Source organism: Episyrphus balteatus, chromosome 2 (genome assembly GCF_945859705.1).
Source record: "Episyrphus balteatus chromosome 2, idEpiBalt1.1, whole genome shotgun sequence".
NCBI lineage: Eukaryota > Metazoa > Arthropoda > Insecta > Diptera > Syrphidae > Episyrphus > Episyrphus balteatus.
The window spans coordinates 46,777,860-46,797,875 of NC_079135.1; the positions used below are offsets into that span (position 1 = coordinate 46,777,860).

Sequence of the window (20,016 nt, forward strand, 5' to 3'; positions counted from 1 at the left end):
GTTAGAAAATGCAAAAAAATGTTTTTTTAAGTTCTTCGGATCTTATTCTTTTGTATAAGAAAAATCGTTTGAGCATATTTAGTAACGGTTTCTATAAGAACTGTTTTCCTTACCTTCTTTCGATATCTCTTGTATTGCCTGAGATATCTTAAAATGAAGTAAGTGGGTTTGGCTTCATACATCATAAAGGAGATAATTACGTAATAAAATTTATAAAAATACCAAACAACTGAGGATATCTCGAGCAGTAAAAAAGATATCGGAAAGATTTAAACAGATTTAAAAAGGTGAAAAATAGTTCTTTTAAAAACCGTTACTAAATATGCTCAAACAATTTTCCTTGTATAAAAGAATAAGGTCCGAAGTACTGCATTTTCTAACGGTAATATTTCAAAAACGGGAGCTGATTAATTTTTTTTGTCTTCGGATTCGAGTTCAGCACACCAAAAACCTTCAGAAAGGTATATTTTTGTTTCGGCAACAAAAAAAAGTTTAATTTTGTTAACCAGTGTAATTTATTTGATTCCTTTTTTTTGCTATTAAGTGTATGTTCCGTTAAAAATATTAAACGATACAAAATATTTCTTTTCTTATTAAAATTTTTTTATATTCATTTTTATTTCATAAATTAATGGATTTTTTACATTTTTTTTTTTCAAAATATTTATCATTTAAAACTTCAAACAAAAACTTGATATCAAAAATATTGACAAAGTAAGTAACCAACTAATCTGTAAGTTTTGCGAGGAGTTGATTTGTTTTGAAAATGTTGAATGGCGCGCAGATCTTACAAAATTCTGCAAAATTTTAAAAGGATCTCCAAAATGTAAAAAAGCTGAATTAGAAAAAGCGGAATTTTGAAAACTAGAATCTTGAAAAATAGAATTTTGTAAAGCAGAATTTTTGAAAAAAAAAAAAAAAAATTTTTACATCGGCAGAATTTACCCCAACCCATTGCTAGAATTTATTTCTTGTTCTCAATAGGTCTAAGAAAGTGAGGTAAAAGGCCCCATATAACTTATTTTCAAATACTGATAAGTTGATAAGTTTTTTTTACTTTCACGTGCAGAACGAAAAGAAAATATTTTCTAAGCTTCCTAGTGTAGGTACTGACGTCAACTATTGACGTAATTTTTCATTAAATAACTTTAATATAAACAGAAGTATATTTATATTCTGGAAATAGAGTCAACCCTTTTGCGTTTAATTTTAATTGAATTAAATCTCTATACTATACATTCTCATGAATTAAAACCTGCAAAATAATTAATTCCAAACAAAATATCAAAGCCAATGACTTTGTGGAATTAATTATTATAATTATTTCTCCCACACATACATACTTATACTCATATGTCCTTTATAAAAATAATTAAATTAATTTGAGTAACATCAAAAATAATATTTTAGAACAATAATAAAACCCTATACAGTTTTATACCAACAGCATATAAAATTGATATCCATTTCAAATAATATTTTCCTCTCGCATACAATAATCTACTTTATACTTATATTTACCTTTCCACTTGTCAGTCTGTTCAATTGAACTTTTAATTACACAAATCATAAATTGAACAACCAGCATGGTTTCCATTATATGAAAAAGGCATAAAATCAGGGAGTCCTGTCATTAAATTAAAATAAGGTAAAACAAAAAAACAAAAATGGTAAACCGCATGGCACACCTATATTTTCAATATCAATACATTTTATCTACCATTTCCTGCATCCCCATGCCAATATCTACCTTTGCCATGGAATCGATAAAATAATTGAAATTGGAAAAAAAAAGTTATTCAGAAGAGCTCTTGCCAGAAGGCTGACTGTTAAATGAATCCAAATCATCATAATGTGTGGTTGGCAATATTAACGTGACTACTGTAATGTGACTGGCAAGGATAAAGAAAAAGGATCGATAAAATTAATTCATATACACATAAATATTTTTTTTTTTACCTTTTAATTTTCTGAAAAAAAGAAAACTTAAATGAAAATACTCTTCAATTTATTTGGACTTAATTGTCGGTGGATAAAAATGTGTATGTACATATAAAAGTTGGCAGGAGTAGCTCTATATGCGGTTTATGAGTAATTAGCGATTTGGGGGAACAACTGACTGCTTTCAATTGGCTTAATTTAATTATCATTCAGAAATTCAGATAATTTTTTTTTTGTTTTCACAATAAAAATTGAAAAAAAAAAATATAAATAAACATTTTTACTTATAGATGTTTTTAATTTTTTCCTTTTTTTTTTTGGTTAAAAAAAGAATTTTTTTTTCAGAATTCCGTAAACACATGTAATAAAGGAATATTTATGTCCTGGTAACGGAACAATGAATAATAATGAACCATACAAGTGGGAGCTTGTAAACGTGCCCATTGTTCATATAACAAACCATAATGGTGAGTAGGTGTAGAGAATAATATTATACGACAACGATGACGATAAAGTGAGAGAAAAACAATTTGGGGCTTCAAACGAGGCAGTCGTTAATGGTTTTCTGAATAAATAAATAAACAAGAAACAAAAAAAAACACAGGATTAGGTACCTACCCATACCTAACGAGATTTATTAATGCTGGTTGAATGATGTGTAAACTGATTAAAAAAATGTTTTACCACAAAACATTTGATAGAATCTTTATTTTTTTCTTTTTTTTTTTGTTAAGTTAGAAATGCCAGACTATTGAAATATCATAAAAATTCAATTTACAAAATTACAAAACAAAACAGATTGTATATTGTTAACATTTTGGTAAGGCAAATTTTTTTGTTTTTGATTTATTTAAGTACAATCTATTGTTTAATAAAAAATCCGGAAAATTCACCGGAAACTTGATTTTGGTAAATAGTTTTCTCATTTTGTTCCAAGAGCTAATCATTTGATCGTAATTGTCTATTTATCGGTCGTTAAAAAACTACCATCACTTTAAAGAGGAAAATCAAAAAATAAGTGGAATTTTCTTTTTGTTTATTTGCTGGTAGTTGAAAACAGGAAATTCCTTGCCAAATACATTCACCCAAATCGCAATAAATTCACCAGAGAAATAACACTGGCCAACAATTTTCAACTTTTTAAAATTTTCTAGAAAGATTTATATGTAATTTTATAGATTTGGGTTCAGTTAGCTCAAAAATTATATTGGTTTCTTTCTAGCAGCTCTAGTTTTTGAAATATTTTTCATATTTGAGGAATATTCATACTAATTTTTCAGTTTTCCTTACTTTGAGCGTTTATTAGAATTTTCCAGAAAAATTATTATTAAACCTAATTAGATTACATACATTATTGTATTTATTTCTAGGAGCTCTAGTTTTTGAAATATTTAAGTTTTCCACATTTTGGGGATAATTTCGTACTAATTTAATTTTATGCTTATTTTAACTGTTTGTTAACATTTTCCAGCAAATCTTTTGTCGAACCTAATGTATTTGGGTTCACTTAGCCTAAATATCACACTGATTGCTTTCTAGGAGCTCTATCTAATTTTTATGAATTTCTATGCCTTTTCTTGTATGAATAATTTAAGAACTAGAGCTGCTTGAAAAAACTAATGTTTTTTTCGGAATCAGCACCCTAAATTTAGTAAGAAATGATAAAAACGGTCTGGAAATTTTTTGTGTGCTGGATTCGATTTTTCTTGTGAAAAGTTTTGGAAGTAAAATTATTGTAATTTTTTTCTTGCAGTGCAGTGGCACGAACAAATACTAAACTCATCAAGATCTTCCTAATAATATAGGACACCATGTGTTACACTTATAAATAGGACGAGCCACTTATTTCCTTTTATTAAGAAAAAAAAAAAAAAAAAAAAGTACGTATACACCCCAGTGTACCTATCACAATGTATACTTTCATTACTAATCTCTTACCTTTTTGTATTTTTTATTTAATTCCAGGGTTAAAGTATACATTGTACTAAATTGTTGCTTCAGTTAAGCCCTCTACTAACTGTTCTATATCAAATTCATCTTGTACTTGACGTTTAAATGTATTTTTGAAAGTTTACTGTAATACGTAAATAATTAAGCAAAAAAATAGAAAAACTTAATACGATTGGTACGAGCGCTTATTTTATCTGATTTGCGCCTCCCTTATGTGTACTAGGATGTCCCTATATCTTAAATATTGCTGAATTTTAATGAGTTAAAATGTTTCGAAACAAATACAAGATTTTTTTCTTCAAGCTTCAAGTCCCCATATTAATGTTACCCCGACACGACTTATTTTTCAAATTTAACGTACAAAAAAAATATAAAATAGGTGTAGTTTTGAAGCGTTTTACTTAAGAATTTGTTAAAAATCAAAAAATTGATAAAAATGCTTTAAATTTTGATGATAACACTTTTTTATCGTTGAATAAAATTAATTATTTGCTCCAACATCCATTCGCAGAAATTTGACTGTTTCATAAATTAACAATTAATGTAAGAGTCTAAAATTAAGTTTGATAGTATAAACAATAAGAAATAAGAAAATTTCTAGTAAAGACTGAGGAATTTTTAAATACTAAAAGAGATTACTATTCTGTGAGAAAGTTACAAAATAAAAACAATGTCTTTGGCTGCATAAAACCCTCCCCACTATTTTTGAAATTGATCCTTCGAAAATAACAGACTTTATTTTTGAAAAGAGACAATTTTTTTTTCTTCATTTAACACAAATATAAAAATCATCTCTCGAAAATCATTTAAAAAGTAATAACGTCTTCTCAAAACTTGCTAATATCAACCTCTTGGCTGGGTTGGTATTTTTTTTTTTATTACTCGTTTCATTTTTATTACAAATGTAATTGCTTCTCACACCAAGTTGGTGGAGCTTAGGATTGCGCGACAATGCCACATTCCCTTTTAGCACACAATTAAGAAAAAGCTTCTGCCATACTCTCTATCGTGTTGTCCTCAAACTCCTTGGAAAATATAAAATAAAAAATTCACAGCCTGGTGTAATTTCGTCATGGTCTTTCCTTGTGAATTCGGGAAGGGAAGTTCTCTAAAAATCAAATAGAGCCGCCAACACTCCCCCTTCTCCATTTATTCGACTATCAACATTACGGTTTATGATTTCGCTTATAGCAATTTGTTGTTTTATAAGTCCTGTAGGGATATTAAAACAAAACCACAGCTACTAATACCAAAACGTCCCATTATTACAAAATTACCCTAAGAACTTGGTTCAACAAAAAATACATATAGAAGGCTCATCATGTGCCTCGTCACCGACGCGTCGTCAGTCAGGCTCGCTCTTCAGTTTATAGCAGTGCCCTATATATAAAAGGGAAATGAAAGTGGAAATGGAAATGCACACACACTTTGAGTTCGATTATTAATTTATATTCCGTTCGTTCGCCTTGCTATTATTTGGCAAGGACTAAAGATCCTTTGTTTTGTATTATTTGTAGGGTAAGATGGTATAAGAGTGCGCGGTTGATAAGAGTGCGCAAGGCCATTTTCTACGGTTTGAAAGGGAATATAAGACTGAATGCACTTATTTTGGAAAGATCTAAATGAGTTTGATCTGCTGTCAAAATTTCATGCAAATGTGTTTGTAAACAGAGGTGCTAGTTAAGTTTAAGTTTTTTAGCACTTTTTTTTCCAATATTTCTTGCCAAACAAATTAAATTTTCCGCTTAACAACAAAAAATAACAATAAACAAAGTATGGGACATTAAAAAGTCGACAAAAAGAAACATTTGAGGAACACGTATGACTGGTCATAAAGTGCATTGTGAAATATATATATATTCTTCGATTACATGTCTGAGCGTGTAAGAGTGCGCACCATGATGATGTATAAGAGTGCGCGGGTTATAAGAGCAGTAGATGCTATCCAAGGCTTCAAAATAACTGGCATTTGTCCATATACCAGCAAACAGCAGCTAGAAAAAGCAATTCCAACCAAAAAGAAACCAAATACAAGTTTTACAAAAAACAAGCGAATGAAAGTAACTAGGAAATATTGAAATTTTCTCGGAACCATTAATGGAAGACTAAATTGATTGTTCCTCATGCAAGGAGTGATGGGTTGAAAAATACTCTGTTTATTTAAAGATAGGCAGTTTTATTTGTGACTTTTGTGCGAATTTACACCTGTGCGCAGCTGCGCACTCTTACAAACTAAGCCGCGCACTCTTACACAATAGGATGTATAAGAGTGCGCAAATTTCCTAATGTGGTATTTTGTTTATAACTTTTGAATTAATACATTTTTGTTACCAGTTTTAAGTTTTTTTCGTTGCTTTGATTCTAAACTAAAAACTATATATAAAAAAAGTAGTTAAATTTTTTTTGTTATTGTTTTATTTGGTATTTTGTCTAAAATGCGCACTCTTATACCACCTTACCCTATATTGGAATTTCATCAAACGTTATTCTATACGTACTTTGAATGTGGTGGTAATGGTAATGGTGGTGGTGGTGGCTTGATGGAAATGGGAACGCAATTAAATATTCATAAAGCAAAGTTCGTTTTGGTTTTTTTTTACTCTCTCGTTCACTTTTTTTTATTTTCTTAGAAAGTGATAATAATGCGTCCTATCCCTATGAACATTGAATGTTGGAATTTTCAAATTGAAATATTGGAAATGTTTTGCTTTGTTTGCTGAGCATTTGAAATTTGATGTAAGAAAAAAATAAACAAATAGGAATTGTTGGTATGTGTATACTAAATACATTATATCAAATGATGTAAAGTGTTTTCTTATGGAAAATGGAAGACAAATTATGCCATTTATGTCTTGAGTTTATAATTTATTTCAAGACAAGCTGCTCATGGAATTTTTGTTTGGTTGTAAATTGAAAAAGAAAAAAGATTTAAATCCTAAAACGATTATCTCGGATATAATGGTTCAGGTATAAGGTATTTCTCATAAAAAGACTTTATTTAACTTTGTCATAAATATAAAAAGTTATAAATCAAAGTTATAAATTTAAAACAAACAGAACAAAAATTGATTAATAACTTTAGCTTTAAAATAAAATAAATTGTTTGAGAGAAATATTTATTCAAAATCTGGAAAAGTTAGGAGATATGGTGGCAAGGTGGGGTACTTAATCTTTAATGTTTATTTTATTATTATTCGTATTTATTTTTTAATTATCAACTAACTTGTATTATTCAAATATTTGGTGTCATTAGGAACTTTTGGTGAAGTGATTTTCTTAAAACTTGTTAGTTAGCAGTTTTGGGTGATTCCCTAGGGGGGAAATTGAAATTTTTTGTATGACCAAAATTAACAGTACCTGCCATATAACGGAAATAGAAAAGTTATTTTTTTTTTCAAAAACGGTTCAAACGATTTTTTTTGTCTGTTAAAAAAAATATTTTTTGTACCGTTATTAACGGTACCTGCCATAGAACTGTTTTTTTGGTTTCTGAATACCTCGTACAAGATTAACCCGATTTAAACAAAAAAATTTATACAAAAGCATTTAGGTAAAGGTAATATTAAAATTTTAGAACATTTTCAAAAAACACATTTTTGGATTTTTAAAAAATATTTGAAATTTTTTTTTTTTTTGAAAAATCAATTTTTTGAAAACGGGTTGGTGAAAAATTTTGAATTTTCGATTTTATGTGTAAATTAATTATTTCTTCAAAATGGCATACAAATTTTTTTTTTGAAAAATGTTAGAAAATTACTTACATTTATTTATATTAATTTACCTATATACAGGGTGTCCCAAAAGTAATGGATCAAACGAAATATGCTGATAGGCCAACTTAAGGGCTCTCAGAATTTGGTAACTTGTTCATCCCAAATCCTTACGGTTTTCGATTTAATGCAGTTTTTGTGAAATTTCGAAAAATGCCGACTTTGCATCAGTATTTTGCTTCCTCCGCTCATAATTGATTTTTGTTTTTTACAATTCTTCCACTAAAACATTGCCTAATAATAGGAAATAATTAATTAATCAAAATATTTTTTATTTCATACGCCATTTTGCTGCAAATTAATTAACAGTTCCATGTTTTATAAAAACTCAATTTCTTACTTTTATTTCAGAGCAGCATCCCGAAAAAAATTTGCATGGTGTGATACTTATTTATTATTTTAAAAACTTGCCGTGTTATTGCAGTCGAAGACTTTTATTCAAAAAGAAATAAACAAACAACAGTCGAGAAAATGTGTTTATTTTTCTTTGTTATTTTCATCTGAAAAGCCCTGTTTTGTTGCATTTAAATTGTAATATCTTTCGTTCTAATTTCAACTTTGCAAATTTTTATACATTTTTGAAAACTGCAATAACACGGCAAGTTTTTAAAATAATAAACCAGTATCACACCATGCAAATTTTTTTCGGGATGCTGCTCTGAAATAAAAGTAAGAAATTGAGTTTTTATAAAACATGGAACTGTTAATTAATTTGCAACAAAATGGCGTATGAAATAAAAAATATTTTGATTAATTAATTATTTCCTATTTATTAGGCAATGTTTTAGTGGAAGAATTGTAAAAAACAAAAATCAATTATGAGCGGAGGAAGCAAAATACTGATGCAAAGTAGGCATTTTTCGAAATTTCACAAAAACTGCATTAAATCGAAAACCGTAAGGATTTGGGATGAACAAGTTACCAAATTCTGAAAGCCCTTAAGTTGGCCTATCAGCATATTTCGTTTGATCCACTACTTTTGGGACACCCTGTATAAATTTTTTATTTAAACGGCTCCAACGATTTTCGAATTTTTTTTCTAAAAATTGTTTTTATGCAAGAAACCAAATGCCATACTTGGTTTTGTGTAAAAGATCATTTAAAACGGTGTTTAGTCAATTAAAAAAAAAGATTTTATTTATTTTTTAACCATTATGAGATTTTTTAAATATATAAAATGTTCTCTAATTTTCTTCAATAAAAAGCTTTAACATTAAAGTAAATTTTACCATAAGAGCAAGTTTGTGCGACCCCAGTCGTGCATTTTTTTAAAAATTTGTTAACAATTTGTTTAAAAAAATACAACCATTAGTATTTTTTTGAAAATCGTTAACCGTTTTGTTTTTTTAATTTCTGAATTTTTCTAAAGCGAATGATTAAACTTTAACGAATTGTAGGTACAAAACAATTTTAAAAACTTTGATATAAACCAAAAATAAAGTTTGGCATTAATAAATGTTTGGGTTTAAAAAAAAATTCAATAAGATTTTAGAAAACGTATTTGGGGTATTTTTTTAGATTTACAATTCAGATTTTTTTCTAAAATTGCATCTGAAATCAAATTCATTAATTATGTTTTTTTCTCCTTTGAAAAACGAACCTTATGTTTTTTTTCGCAAATAGTGTTTTTCATGGTTCTATATAAAATGGAATTAATTTTTTTTAGAGCCATAAGTAAAAAAAAAATAAATTGAATTTTGGATAATTCCATGGAAGGGTTTTGGCAGATATCTGTACGTTTTCGTTCTTATTTTTTAAACTATTCATTAAGTTAACTATCTTAGTACATTAAAACTTAGTAAGTTAATTTGTTTCGTTGTTTTTAATATTAAAAGTATTCTTTCTATAGTTTTCTGAGAATATAATCAAATAAGATGTAACGGGCGTGACTTTCTCACTTCCTAATGAAGAAAACAACATTTTTGACCCTTATTCATGCCAAATTGATTTTTTTTTACTATTCTGAATTGAAATATCAAAAAATTGTTTCGTAATGCTCTCAAAGTTTTAGTGTTGAAATTTTAAAGCCAATAGTGAATTAGCTATTCAAGTCATATCCATCTTCAATATTGTTTAACCTTAATATCTTCTCTTAAACAATTGATCCGATTTTATGCAAATGTTTTCTATTAAAATAAACACAAGTACACATACAAAACACATTTTCCTTTTTCAAAAAAGGTAAAGCAATTATGAAGTTGACTTTGTGAGTGTCAAATGCCTGAAATGAAAGCTTTCCTTGTATACGTGAATAATGTAGGTATGTACATATAGTATATGTATATCCTTTGGCCTTATTTTATTGTAATTGTATTGCTTTGGTGAAGATTACTTTTATTCATTTCAAACATAAGAAAAAGGATTCGTTTTATTTAGCGAACCGTAGTAATTTCCCACATAATCTCCGCCTTATTTCGCAAGGAAAATATATATAAAATAGATGAATGAGGAATGGATAATACCTACTCGTATTACTGCCAGTCTTATTGCGCTTACCTTGATGCCTTCATTTTCGAGCAAATTATTTTTATTCATCTTTAAACCTTGGGTTAACTTTTTAAAGTTTTTCTTTTTCTGTTGGAGTTTGTCGTCTTAGCTTCATGTTTCTTTTAATTGCCTGAGGAAGATTTATACTAATTATTTTCTTTATCCTTCCAGCGTAAAATATAAAATGCAAAAAAAAAGACAGGATGTATAAGTTTTTTTACCTTAACACATTCTGGGAAAAATTTTGTTAAAAACAATTTTTTTTTCTTAATTAAGATATTTTTCTGTGCTAAGAAAATAAAAAAAGACAATAAAAGTATAACATACTTTTATTTTTTCCATAATGTCAAATATATTATGAAAAAGTTTTCTCTCAAATTATTTCCTAAAACAAGTGATTAGTTAGTTCAAGTTCTATTCATAAAAAAGAAGATTTTTTTTCCAATTCATTGCGAAAGGGGTTTCATTTGAAAAAGACGACACAAAGTCCCCAAACCCTATCATTTTCCAACAAAAAAAGAAAAAGAAAATCAACATCCAAGTCCAGTAAGTATAACTAGATACCCAAGGACACAATTTGATTCGGTGCAAAGAATTGCCCTAGAGAGAATGAATGAAAAATAAAACTACTCATTAAATTGCTTCACTTGAGAATTAAGCAATGTTAACCCAGCAGCAGCTCGGTGGTATAGTATTGAATTCCTCTCTGGTTCTATGGAAGCTTTGGGTTGTTCAGGACATTTCTCTCTAATTAATCTTGTCCCATGTGCAGAGTTGTGTAACCTGTGAATAGACCTCTTTTGGATAGCATCTTTGTATAGAATTCAATAGCTTTTAGTTGATTTTCATTATTATGGACAGTTAGGGGATAAGAATGGGATTTAAGAGTAATTGGTTTTCAGAAAATAGAATATTGAGTCAAGGGCATTTGTTAGAGGAGTCAAAAGGGAGAAGGGAGGTCAAGAAGGAGCATTTGTTTCTCAAGCTCAATAAATAAATAAAATGCACGACTAGGTCACACGTTTTGTGTCTCATGTTAAACGTGCGTTGCTTCAAATACTAAAAATGTTTAAAAATTCATATAATTTTATAAAAAATGTAATTAAAGCTTGAAAATAATATAAAATTTACATTTGAAATCAGAAAAAAACATCTCTTTAAGTAGTTTTGACCTCCAAACAAAGTATACCATGAAATTTCTTGTAGAACAAGGATTTTTTAGATTTTTTTTTTTGAAAATCGTTAAAGCCTTTTTTTAAATTGTTTTTTTTTTTTTTTTATAGAAATTTCAAACGAAAAAATAGGTATGCAAAAATAAGGATATATTAATCGACATAGTAAAATTTCAAAAAATTCATCGATCAGTTTAAGAAAAAATTGAAATTTGTTTTTTAAATCCCATAATTTAATTTTTAATTTTGACAATAAGGTCTGTATAAACATTTTTGTTCGAATTGATTACTTTTCTAAGGAGAAAATCAGACATCAAGAAAACGGTTCTGCGGCCTGTATCTAAATTTAAAAGCGGTCAAAAGTAGGACCTTATTATTATCAATACAATTTTTTTTTAATGACAATGGTTAGATCTGTTTTTGAGAAAAACAATCTTTTCCAGTGTGGTCATATGGCAAGTACCGTTGTACACCTCCAAAAAATTGGCAGCCCTATTCCTAGACATCGCTAAGCAACTCATGTACGGAAGGATATTTGTATCAAAAATACGAAAAAGATGCCAAATTTTTATTATCCAAAACGGCAGCCAGAATAAGCCTTTAAATAGAATTTTCTGTTTCAAAATAGTATACCTATAAATAAGCTTGAAAATTGGCTTAATTCAGGCCAATTTTTTATAAAACATAAATGAAATAGATGTCAGAATGGTGCAAATTTACAAAAATATCCAAGAAATAGCGTATAAGAGGTCTAAAAGTGTGTTTTCCTAATTTGGCACTTTTTGGAGTTTGTTTTTGATTGATTTTTTTTGTATGAAATATGAACTTATGAATTCTATATTCAAGATCTAAAACCATTTTGACTTGAATTAAGCCAAGTTTCTAGCTCTATATTATTTTGAAATACAAAAAAAGAGTGTGTGTACACATGTACACGCGACTGAAGTTATACTTCTCATTCAGTATATGTAAATGAATTTCATTTGATATTTTTAATTTCTATTATTAAATTAATTAATCCACACATCGTTTTTTTACATTTTTATCAAGTGAACAATAAATTAATTCTTTCATCCTCCTTGCGTCCATGTAGTTTTCAATTTATTCTGTGAAATTTACACATGTTGTGCGGTTCAGAACGTACGGTATACGCTTAACGAAACTAAATGAATTGAGCATAAAATGTGCGATATGGTTATTTTATGAGAATTGTGTGTGCTTCAGCACTAGTAGTAGCAATATGGAACTTGCAGAGTTGCTACAAAGCTCAAAAGTGAGCTGAGCTCACAGCTCAGCTCAAATTTTGAGCTAGCTGACTTTTGAGCTATGTACCATAGCTCAGCTCATTTGAGCTGAGCTGAAAGTCAGCTGAGCTGAAAGTCAGCTGAGCTGATGGTTGAGCTGAGCTGTTGGGTGAGCTAAAGTAAAGTGAGCTGAGCTGAGCTGTGATGGGTGAGAGGATACATTGATTTTTATTTGGAAAGTATAATGAAATATGAAGATATTTTAAACTTTTATAAAACACCATAGGCGGATACAGGGGGGGGGGGGGGGGGGCACGGGGGCACGTGCCCCCCCCCAGAACTTAAAGTTCATACTTAAAGGAAATCAAACTATAAGAGTTTTAAAAATATATGAATAATAACAGAAAGAACTTGAGTGAAACTCTTGTCTATTTCTGGCTGAAAATGCGAATTTTGTTGATTGTTGCATCCCTTTCAAATGAAAAGCTCCACCTCACAAATAAATAAACGGCTATTTGTTGGGTACACACGAATTTTTTTTTCGATTTAAAAAAAAAGTGAATTTTCAAAGTGATTTTGGTGAAAAATTTTGATATGGACATCGAATGACATTGAATGATATAAAAAAAATAATTGTAGGTATATGCAACTCTATTTTTTCATACAGAGGGGTTAAAAAATTTGCACTTTTTTCGTTGTTTTTACTTGCGATATAGGTACTATAGGGCAAGTTTAGGATTCGTAAAAAAAAATCGAACTCGAGATAACAATTTTACATGACATTACGATGATAGAGAATGCCAAAAAAGTGGGTCCGGCAATTCTGTCTGTCTGTCTGTCTGTGTGTCTGTCTCTATCTGGAGCTGCAGCCTAAACGAGTGAAGTGATTTTCTTCAAACTTGGTAGTTAGCAGTTTTTGGTGATTCCCTAGAGGGGAAATTGAAATTTTTTTTTATGACCAAAATTAACGGTACCTGCCATATAACGGAAATAGAAAAGTTAATTTTTTTCAAAAACGGCTCTAACGATTTTGATTAAAATTTTTGTGTGTAGTACTACACATAAGAGCCAACTTTTTAAATAAAAAAAATATTTTTTGTACCGTTATTAACGGTACCTGTCATAGAACGGTTTTTTTCGTTTCTGAATATCTCGTACAACATTTACCCGATTTCAATGAAAATTTTTATACAAAAGTGTGTAAGTAAAGATAATATTAAAATTTTAGAGAATTTTCAAAAAACGCATTTTTGGTTTTTTGAAAAATATTTCAAAATTTTTTTTTGAAAAATCAATTTTTTGAAAACGGATCAATGAAAAATTTTGGAATTTAGTTTTTATGTGTAAATTAATTATTTCTTCAAAATGGCATACCAACTTTTTTTTTGAAAAATGTTAAAAAATTTTTATACATAAAAAATTATTTTTTTAAAAAACGGCTCCTACAATTTTCGAAAATTTTTTCTAAAAATACATTTTTATACAAGAAATAAAATGGCATATTTATTTTTTTTTTTAAGATAATTTAAAACGGAGTTTTATTAATTAATAAAACAGATTTAATTTTTTTATACTACTTATGAAATTTCTTCAAAATATCAAATTTTAAATTTCTTGTATAAAAAGCTTTAACATTATAGTTACTTTAAGCATAAGAGCAAGTACGTGCGACCCCAGTCGTGCAATTTATTTTTTTTAACATTAGTGTTTTTAAAATAGCGGAACACGTCACAAAATTGCATAAACCATATATTATAGAACTGCTGGATATGTAGAACAAACTTGCATTTCAGAAGTTTGCTCAAGTTTGCACCCCGAAAATAAAGACCCCTTGAAAAAAAACTCCTCAAAAGCGACCCTTATACTTATAAATTTTTTAAATATTATTTTATTGAGAAAATTTCTCCAGGGATACCTCTAAAAATATATAAAAAAAATAGTATTCCAAATTTCAAAAGAATCGGTGCAGTAGTTTTGAAGTTATGAGGAGCACCGGCGTTGAAAACATTAGTTGTGGGGATAACGATTTAAAATTTTGAACTCTGGACTAAAAGACTAAAACGTTCCTAAGGGAAGTATTAAAATACTCATAACTTGGTCAATTTGGCTCCAAGAGACCTACAATTTGAACACAATATTCTTGAGGTATAAAACAATTTAACCCCTTGTAGCCCCATGTGACATTTCTGTAATAAACCGAAAAAGATTGCATAAAAGCTCTACAAACTATTTTTTTTTTTCTTTTGAAGCTTCTAATATTATAATCTTTAAGTATTGCTTTATCGAAATAGTACTTCAAATTTCTAATAAATAGCACCAATAGTTTTTAATTGACAGTTAATGTTGAAAGTTGGGCTTTTTTTGAAAATAAGCAAATTTGTGTAAAAACAACGAAATTCAGAAAAAAAATAGTTTTTGTTAGTAAACCCCACGGGGTTTTATTTTTGGATTTTAGGAAAGTGCCTAAAAATTAATATTAGATAGTTTTTTGCTTGAATTTTTGCATTTTTATATAAAAATAAATTATTTGAACTTTTTTTTTACTCTCAAAATATCGAAATAACTAAGTAAATAATGACTTTATTGAATTTTTAAAAAATACGTGTTTTATTAAAGATAAAGGCCAATCGATTGACTTATTAATTTTTAAATTAACGACCTTGGGTTACAAAAGGTTAATGCAAATAAAAAAAAAAAAAAAACAAAACTGGGTTTCCCGGCAAAAAAGTATGATTCAGTTTTTTTTGTTATTCTTAGGAACTTTAATATTTATTAGAATTAAGTCTTTAGTATTTGACTAAAAACTACTAGGTCATTAACTAATGGTATAATTATGTCCATAATATTGCAAAATTTTATAAAAAATCAATTAAAAAACGTAAACATTTTTTTTTTTTAAATTTCATCTTTAAAACTTAATTTCTCAAAAACTATTTGGTGAAACAACTTAAGTCAAAAAATTAAATAAAGAATAGATTACTAACTTTAATATAGCACAGAATTGTACGTGCATTTTCTGATTTTTTATATTTTTTTTCTTCCGGCTAATTCAGGAGTAAGAGGGTTAGCACTTAAGTGGCTTTTACTGTAACAAGAAAATGAAAATTTTTCCTTCCGAATAACTTTTTGGTCATTTGGTACCTATTTGATGTGGGAAATGTGCCTAAATATTTTTGGCCAGGTTTTAGACCACTGTGGGTCGTTAAAATTTTCTGCTTGTTAGTCAGTCGTATGGTACTTCACTTTATTTCTAACTGTTATTGCTGTTTTTTTTTTGCCAATCCGTCCCTTGTGCCCCCCCCAGAAAAAAATCCTGGATCCGCCCCTGTAAAAACACCATAGCTCAAGATGTTTAGTTCTAGTTATTAATGGAATTATTTTAACACATGGATATTTTTATAAATAAAACAGATAATTTTTCGTGATCTTTCTCTTGGTTTTTTTAACCCTAGAAAGATAATCATAATATACGTCTCAGAGACGTATGATTCTAAAAAAGATTTTTGGTCTTATGTTAACACTTTTTGTCATATTTATTTAACTCATTACTTAGATTATTTTAAAGAAGTGATATAATAAATGAAATCAATTTAACAAAAACCCAGAAATTTGAATTGAATTAGATAAAACAGTTCTTTACACGCCATACGTCTTACAGACGTAGATTATCTTTCTAGGGTTAATAGTAAATATATTTCTATTTTTTTAGTAAAATATTTCTTTTTTAATCATAAAAAAAATCAGGTACAATCCGGTTTTACGACTTTTTTCAAAATTCCGAGAAAATCGCGTTTGAAAGTTGGGGTAAATTTTTTTTTCGAAAAATCCCCGAATCTTTGAACGCTCCTGGAAGCTAAACCGCTTGAGAGCAATTTTTGGGAGTGGTGCCAAATGATAGCTTGTGTCATGGGCCTACGCTTTGCACATTATCAGATTTTTAAAAAATCGCCTTCCATGTTAAACCGCCACATCATGCCTTTTTTTTCAGAATCGGGCTTAACTTTTTTTTTACCTTTAAGTTCTCCTGGTTTGAGAACGCGTGTACCTACAGGGATGGAAGTTGTACCCAAATGTAGGTTAGAGTCCCCGCTACCTTTTGGCATCAAAAAAATTTTTTTCATTTTTTTCAAAATTCCGAGATATAGGCGTTGGAAGGCTTTGATCTAGAGACAGGGGAGTGGTGCCATATGAAAGCTTATATTCTCAGCTACCCGAAAGTGGTATAATCCGGTTTTTCGATTTTTTTCAAAATTCCGAGAAAATCGTGTTTGAAAGTTGGGGTAAATTTTTTTTTCGAAAAATCCCCGAATCTTTGAACGCTCCTGGAAGCTAAGCCGCTTGAGAGCAATTTTTGGGAGTGGTGCCAAATGATAGCTTGTGTCATGGGCCTACGCTTTGCACATTATCAGATTTTTAAAAAATCGCCTTCCATGTTAAACCGCCACATCATGCCTTTTTTTCAGAATCGGGCTTAACTTTTTTTTTACCTTTAAGTTCTCCTGGTTTGAGAACGCGTGTACCTACAGGGATGGAAGTTGTACCCAAATGTAGGTTAGAGTCCCCGCTACCTTTTGGCATCAAAAAAATTTTTTTCATTTTTTTCAAAATTCCGAGATATAGGCGTTGGAAGTTGGGGCGCTCACTTTCAGCTCAGCTCACTTTCAGCTCAGCTCAAATGAGCTAAGCTATGGTACCTAGCTCAAATTTGAGCTGAGCTGTGAGCTGAGCTGAAATGTTAGCTTTTTGCAACCCTGGCAACTTGCCACACGCAACTTGCCACATACAACTTGCCACATGCAACTTGCCACATGCAACTTGCCACATGCAACTTGCCACATGCAACTTGCCACATGAAACATGTAACTTGCTACGTGTTGTGTGTTTTATGTTTGCCGTACTGTGGCGTACTGCATTTTTAAATACTAAAGTACTGCGAACTCTAAAGGTGAAACGACAGCCCTGCTGCCCAGGGTGATCGCGTCATAATCCCTTTGACATTCTTGTCAAAAAGTAAATTTTCATACCCACCCTCCCATAAGAAGTATAACTTCAAAAATTTGGCAGCGTTTTCGTCTTTTCCATACAAATATCCTTAGGTTTACCAAATTTCATGAACATTCGTCAAGAAATGGTCGTGCAATTGAAATTTAACGCCAAAAAGCACCAAATACACCACTGTGCGCCGTGTTGATACCATGACTCCTTTATTGTCTGCGAAATATTTAAACGTGGTTATGGGAAAGGAAGACAAAAGCTGCGATCATTGATCGTTTTGAAAGCTGTCCGTGTAACTACTGTTGTGTTCCTTGCAATAACTAACTCTAACTCAAAAGGGTACCTATGAATATCAATCACTTTTGGCCTTAATGCCAGGTTAAAGTTATTGAACCTATTTAAGGGATAGCTTTGACATATAGGAACGCTTAATCCAAGGCAGTCACCTCGTGTATGCCACTCACTTAAAGAAGTGTTGCATTTGCTTGCTTTCAGCGTTTGATAGCTTTGGCACGTAAGGGTGCCGAATTGCATCCATTGCCCAAGTCAGCAGCTTTCTACGGGAGAGGCTGTTGTTTTGAACTATGGTTCCTATTAAGTCCGTAGGGTCTGAGGTGGGCTCGTCCGGCAGAATACCCTGTCTACAAGTCTCTTAATCAAGAGGGTTGAGAGCAATTGAATTTCGTTTAGGAAATTGAATATGTTTTTAATTCTTTAACAGAGAAATCGCTAGGTCGTCTAGGAACGAAACGCTGAATTCTTGGGACAGTTGCAAAGAAAATTTTCTTGTATCGCTTTCTCTTAAGTATTCTTACAACTTTTTTTTTAATAAAACGGTTTAGTGAGAGAAATACAATGGCCAATATTCATTACAATGAAAGTCTTCAAACCGGTTTTTGTAAGGAGTTTACCTTTTCACATTCATTGTCATTTCCAAAAATTGTAAATATATCGAAACAAATATGTAATGAGCAAACACTTTATTATTTCCTTAGAAATGTGATCTAGAAATATCCTTTTTTTTGGCCATGTAGGTATTTGCTTTTTACTTCCATTTCACAACTCATTCAAAACACATTTCCTGTAGAGTGCCAAAAAAAGAAACCCTCGTCAAACAATCATAAAAGACGCAAGTACACTAGTATTGACATTCGTTTTTCTCTCTTTTACAAAAAAAAAAGAAAATGTCAAAGACTACTAGTCCATAACACCCTCGTACATGTACATATGGCGAAAAAAAATTTCTTACAAAGAATATTATGTGTGCCAAAGGAAAGCGTCAGGATATTATGAAAATCGCACAAAAAAAATATAAAGACTTTTCACATACCTACCATAAAACATATAAATATAAGTAAAAAGTATGTTTGTATGCATATGAAGTGAAAAAAAAGGAAATATTTGTTTTGCTTTGACACAAAACACATTTGAAAAACTATAAGGATGATGGCAAGGACGACAGGTGCTTGTCATGGGCAATCTTGATACAATATTTATACATCTTCAATCTTTTAGTCCCATCAACACTCTTAGTCATTTATTGTTCAAATATAAAGAATGTATAGAATACCTTTGTGAGTTAAAATACTTCATTTCAAACATTCAAAGCCGCTGGCAAAAGCTTATGACAGCCAGTTTCCTTTGACAAATCTCTACTTATCTTGTTTTTTTTTTTGCTTCTTAAGCATATTATTATATTTCTTTATAATTATTATGAGCGTTTCTGTTTACTAAATAAGTTTTTTGTAAACTTTAGTTCAATGTTTCATCACAAGATGGCATTTAACATACCTACCCCAAAAAAACTGCATTATAAATCAATCAACATTTTGAAGAACAAAAAAACAAAAGCTTTTCAGACTTCTGGTAAATATAAATATTCCTTCATATCCATTTGGGTATTATCTGAATGCAACCATACACCCACATAAATCTAAATGAGATATAAAAGCTCTCTAAATGTCTCAAGAGAAATGAATTCAAAACTTACATCAAGAATTTAAAATTTATTTACAAGAAGGAATACAACACACCTGAGACCAATTCTAACTAAAAACCATATTCAAACTTTGTCTAAGAATAAAAAACATATGTATATAACACAAACTTGTTAGAATGTGAAAATATAATAAATATTGTTAGAAATGCACCAGCTCCTTTAGCATAACATAGTAACAAAAAAAAAAACACATCATACACACAAAATATCAGAACCAAAAAGTCAACAACAAATTTGTGGTAGATAAATCACTGTTTGTATCATGAATCCTCAAAATGCACCACAAAATTACCTCGAGATTCTGTTACTCTGCACTCCCACTGTGTTTGTTACGTTAACTGACAGAAAAGGAGGGTGTGGAAAAGTTTTTTTTTACGCTTTTCGTTAACCTTATACAATCTTTTTTTTGACTAAAGAAGGATTCATGTTACAAAATAACGAGTTGGTTATTTTACTCG

The 20,016-nt window shown here is 29.7% G+C and overlaps 1 protein-coding gene across 4 annotated transcripts in view; it reads right to left on the reverse strand.

Annotated features, from left to right (window-relative positions):
• Window positions 1-20,016, reverse strand: part of LOC129911692 (regulating synaptic membrane exocytosis protein 1) — a 247,748-nt gene that overhangs the window by 207,345 nt on the left and 20,387 nt on the right. For 2 of the 4 annotated variants that reach the window (XM_055989557.1, XM_055989560.1), the window contains exons 1-2: window positions 10,370-10,444; window positions 10,158-10,278 (exon numbers count right to left, since the gene is read on the reverse strand). The exons of the other annotated variants lie outside the window; for them this stretch is intronic. The gene's annotated coding sequence lies outside the window, so the exon portion shown is untranslated. Of the gene's footprint in view, window positions 1-10,157; window positions 10,279-10,369; window positions 10,445-20,016 lie in introns of those variants that run through there. 4 annotated transcript variants of the gene reach the window in all.